The sequence below is a fragment of the Morus notabilis genome, unplaced genomic scaffold (assembly GCF_000414095.1).
Source record: "Morus notabilis unplaced genomic scaffold, ASM41409v2 Scaffold76, whole genome shotgun sequence".
In the NCBI taxonomy this organism is placed as follows: Eukaryota; Viridiplantae; Streptophyta; class Magnoliopsida; order Rosales; family Moraceae; genus Morus; species Morus notabilis.
This window is the reverse complement of record NW_010360995.1, coordinates 76,240-81,871: the sequence shown is the minus strand read 5'-3', so window position 1 is coordinate 81,871 and position 5,632 is coordinate 76,240. Positions and strand designations below refer to the sequence as shown.

The 5,632-nt window shown below is 34.7% G+C and overlaps 1 pseudogene; it reads left to right on the top strand.

The window, feature by feature from the left end:
• The first annotated feature begins 524 nt into the window (after nucleotides 1-524).
• On the top strand, nucleotides 525-3,709 carry LOC21412401 (annotated as a pseudogene).
• The last annotated feature ends 1,923 nt before the right edge of the window (nucleotides 3,710-5,632 follow it).

Sequence of the window (5,632 nt, the reverse complement as noted above, 5' to 3'; positions counted from 1 at the left end):
CATAAAATATAATAAATCAGCCAATATACATATTTTCATGCTATGTGTTCATAAATTACTATAAAAAATATATGTTTTGAGGATTAATATACATTGTCACCGATAAATATAAACAATTCATGCATAATTATATAAGTGCATGACTCCAAGTGCCTGACCAGAAACCTTACCTATATATATATAAATATAGGACTTAGTATATCAGTATACACATAGCCCTCACTAAACACAAAAAATTTAATCTTATAATCTCATTATTATTATTTTAACTATTAGACCCGACTACAATAAATTTTTACCTCGGTCACTTATGGTAAGGCAAAATAGCGTGGCCCACCGTATAAATCTCTATGCAAACAATAAATAAGAGATATTGACCAAATAGTGTTCCTTCATATTTCTGTGTCAATCTGTAGTATTGAGTTTGGTAAACGTTCCTTCCAAAGCAAGCAATAAATAGAGTCAATAGCCATGTTATTACATATCATTTAATTTAGCAGAGAGTTCAAAATAACTAGATAACAATGAGGTGTTCTTCTTTTACGTTTAACATTGCTGCCCATTTTTTCTTTGTTTTGTTCAACACCTTTTCTTTTGCAGCTGACAGCATCGGTCCGTTCGGATCTATAAGCGATGGAAGAACCTTGGTTTCAAAAGAAGGCGTCTTCGAGTTGGGCTTCTTCAGTCCAGTAAATTCCAAGAAACGCTATGTCGGGATTTGGTACAAGAACATCCCGGTTCAAACCGTCGTTTGGGTCGCAAACCGGTGTAGCCCTATCAATGATTCCTCTGGCTTGTTGACGATAAACAGCACAGGCAATCTTGTGCTTTCGAAACAGAACAAGAATGTGGTCTGGTCTACCAACTCATCAAAGCAAGCTAAGAAACCAATAGTAGAGCTTCTAGATTCGGGGAATCTTGTACTAAGAGATGAGGAAGATAGAAGCTCGGACAACTATCTGTGGCAAAGTTTTGATTGCCCATCGGATACAGTGCTACCGGGGATGAAATTCGGATGGGATTTGAGAACTGGTCTAAAAAGGTCTATGACTGCGTGGAAGAATACGGAGGATCCTTGTCCCGGAGATCTTCAGTGGGGGACTCAATTCGACGTACAGCATCATAGAGTCCCTGAAGCTTGTCTTTGGAAGGGCGAGAGGAAAATTTATCGCACTGGACCTTGGAATGGAATTTCCTCTAGCGGCACACTGGAGTCCAGGCCTAATCCAATTTACGATTCCAAGTTTGTTCACAATGATGATGAAGTGTATTACATGTTCAACCTCAAGAATAAGTCAGTTCTCACAAGACTTGTCATAAACCAAACCTTAAGCTCACGAGTACGCCTTATATGGATGGAATCGGATAAAACTTGGAGGTACTACTCGTCGCTACCAAGCGACACCTGTGATACCTATGGCGTCTGTGGAGGCAATGGATAGTGTATCATAAGTGAAAATCCGGTATGCCAATGCCTAAAAGGATTCAGGCCCAGGAATGAAGGAAAATGGAATTCAGCAGACTGGTCCGAAGGATGCGTGCGAGATAGTCCACTTTCATGCAAAGATAAAGATAAGGACGGGTTTCTTAAACTCGTTGGAATAAAGCTGCCTGATACGGAGCAGTCTTGGACGAACAGGAGCATGAATGTAAAGGAATGCAAGGCCAAATGCTTGAGCAACTGCTCTTGCGTGGCTTATGCGACATATAATATCGAAGAAGGTAGTGGCTGTATCACCTGGTTTGGTGATCTGTTTGATATTAGGAAATTTACTTCTGGTGGGCGGGATCTCTACATTCGAATGCCACCCTCAGAACTAGGTATGGCTAATTAATAAAGTACATAATATTACTTGCATAGGGTTTCCTTTTCCTGTGAAAGTTTTCTGTTTGGCAATGATTCTTTTTTTTTTTTTTTTTTTGACTCAAAATCAAACAAAAAGCGAGAGGTGATCATAGTGTGAACGCAGCTATAGTTGCACCTGTCGTCGGAGTCGGGTTTCTGATGATCTTAGTGATTGGCTATTATATTTGGAGGGTACTCTTGAAAGGTAGTGTATTTCTTACTCTAATCTTGAGTTGTGTCAAACTGTCTAATGAGCATCTTAAAATTTCATTCTTGTTTTCGGTTAGGATCTTTTGTATGTGTTATAATGGTGATGTTCACATTTTGATTGTCAATTGTTTTATACTGTACAATGTAACAGGGAAACACGTAAAACCAACTAAGCAATATGGAAGCCAAGAGGAAGATCTGGAGCTTCCATTGTTTGACTTGTGCACAATAACTACTGCCACTAATAATTTTTCCAAGAGCAATATGCTTGGGCAAGGTGGTTTCGGTTCTGTGTACAGAGTAAGCTAATTTCAATTTAAGATTATATTCCTTTTTGCTATATTTTCTCTCCTTCTAACTAGAGATTTCAGGGGAAGTTACTAGACGGACGGGAAATTGCGGTGAAGAGACTTTCCATGAGTTCTGGACAAGGTGTAAATGAGTTCAAAAATGAAGTAACGCTAATCTCTAAACTTCAACATCGGAATCTTGTAAGGATTCTTGGTTGCTGTATTCAAGGAGAGGAGAAGCTATTGATTTATGAATACATGCCTAAGAAAAGTCTTGACTCTTTCATTTTTGGTTAGCAAATCATGCATAGAAGTTTTGCTTTGAATTCCAAGTTTTTGTAACAAATTGACTAACTCAAAAAACTACATATTTGTTAAAGATCAAATGCATGGTAAACTACTAGGATGGCCTACGCGCTTCCAAATCATATGTGGTATCTCCACCAAGATTCAAGATTGAGAATTATACATCGTGATTTAAAAGCTAGTAATATTTTACTGGATAATGAGATGAATCCCAAGATTTCAGACTTCAGCATGGCTAGAATTTTCGGAGGTGATCAAATAGAAGCAAAGACAAGCAGAGTAGTTGGTACTTAGTAAGGACTCTATCCCTGTTTCATTACATATTATGTTAATAATTCTATGCAGATGATATTAAGTTATTTGGTCTCTTTACTACTATGATCAATATTGTGTGCAGTGGTTATATGGCACCAGAGTATGCTTTCAATGGCGTGTTCTCGACAAAGTCCGATGTTTTTAGCTTTGGCATAGTGCTGCTCGAGATTATAAGTGGAAAAAAAAGCACACGCTTTCGCCCTCAGAAGGACGGCCTTATGCTTAGTGGCTTTGTAAGTTTTAAGACATCATATTTCTCACTTGACATATATGTATGAAAAATCCTTCACATACATATGTTCTTGATTTCTGAAAATTCCAGGCTTGGACATTAATGCAACAAGACAGGACGATGGAATTTTTTGATGCGTGCATAAGCAACTCGCACCACAATCTTCAAGAAGTGTTGCGTTGTGTCCATGTCGGTCTCTTATGCGTGCAACAACACTCTCTCGATCGACCCAGCATGTCGTCGGTGGTGGTGATGTTAACCAGTGATAGTCACGTGTTGCCTCATCCCCAAAAACCAGGTTATTTCATGGGGATAGAATCGCCGCTGCGAGGATATCCCGAATCATCTCTAACAAACGATTTAACCATGTCAGCTGCGGAGGCTAGATAAAGAAAAAATTAGTTAGTTTCTTATTATACACGTGTGTTGACAACTTCTTCTGTTTAGATTCTATTGTTGTATTATTCAGAAGTGCAAGCAATTATTCTGCATGTTAATAGAATGAGTTCCACAAACCAATCCAGAGAATAGGAAAAAAAAAAAGTTATCAGTTTATTGAGTAGTTGATGTGCAAAACTATTCTTCAAGAACTAAAACTAAAACCAGTTACATCTTTCTTCACGCAATAAGGTCAACACAAAAGAAAACAGAGTAGGCAAAAAAAAAAAAACAAATAGCGTCGTTTGGCCACCAAATTCAACGGATCAAACTAGCAAAAAATCCCTGAATCACTCGGAGAAAATTCCACTCTTTAAGAACTTTTGCAGCTCGAGGATTCTGAACAAAGTAATCTCTCTTTCTTTTCATACGCAAATCGGAGTAGGTATGAATCGGAGTGGGTAAGATTCGAAGTTGACAGAAATTTGAGTGATAATAAGTTGTTTACTTAGGTTTCAAAAATTGAAGTCGGAATTAGTCTCAATCTCATTCATGTGTTAACTTACACTCAGAATCAGAATAAACTGTTATAAATTTACTTACATACCCTTTTAGTAGATTTTTGTGTTTTAAACTTAAAAAAAAAATAAATTGTATATTATGCTAAATACCTTAATATTATGATAACTAATTAGTAATTAGGTGTAATTATATTATTTTAAATTACACCTAATTAATCATCTAAATTATTTTTTCTCAATAAATTTTGAAATAATTTAAAGAAAAAATTTAATGATAAAATAAAATAAAAATAAAATAACTAAGTTTTAAGTCATATAATTTTAAAAAGAAGTTTCAAGTCATAAATAGAGAAACATATCCCAAGCATAATTCTGTGACGACCCTGCTGAGTTGGCCGTCACTGTAACTAACTTTAACATATACTTTCTGAAACTCCTAAAATTTGAGAGACTTTTTTTTAAAAAAAAATGCTATCTAGAATGCTGCAGCATGTTTTTAAAATGTTGTATGAATGTTGTAGCATTTTATTTTTAAAATGCTATATAGAATGCTATAGTATTTTCTTTAAAATGTTCTCTAGAATGTTGTAGCATTCTGAGTATAAGTTTCTTTCTCGTAAAAAACTATATCATTTTTTTAAACTTACTGTAATGACATAAATACTGGTTTCCACTTTTTGAACATAGCAAAGTATTTATACTTCAAAAATAATTCATTTTCTAAATCATGAATTTACACATAATTATATTTTTACTTATCAAAATCATTTTAGCTTACACAAACTTAACAACCATACTACAAACTTTCAAAACACAAGTTCATAGACATATTCAATAAAATCTTTTTAAAACCTTAAACTTGTAATGACTGAGAAAATTCCAGACCTTAAATAATACAATTCATGTATTTTTAAGCCAAGGATTTTCTTAGAAAAATATTATGTTATATTGTGAATGGAGGATTTATGGAATTAATATATGTATTCCTAAATTCTATAGCAAATTTCATGTTAAGTTCATGTTTCGATCAAGTAAATTCGATCGATAAATTCTCGCCGTATTTTAAGGCGGAATAATTTTCAGTACAAGTATAGTTTGAGAATCTTAATTTCAAGAATCTCTAAGCACAGCACGATGTTAGCGGCGTATAAAAAAAAACGCACTGACATTTTAAAAGAAGAAAAAAATCCTTAATTGCCAGACAGTTAGGTTAAAGTCACAAGATAAATACCTATAGTAGATGGATACAATATGAGCTCGGGAGTTGACACTGTCAGAAACGTCATTCTTGGGATAGAATACAGAAAATTAAAATTTAGAATTTGTTCAGTCTAAAATTAATTTCAAGACTTGAAACAGTTTGAAATATTACGCGAGTAAGAATATAGAACAATATTGAATTATTCAGAAATTGATATTGGACTGTAAGTAGTAAATTAACTTACGTGAGCTAAACTAATTACCTCTAATCAGTATAAATTTAATCTGTTTAGAGGAAATAATTGAGGATAAGATCAGGCACGTAATCTTGCCT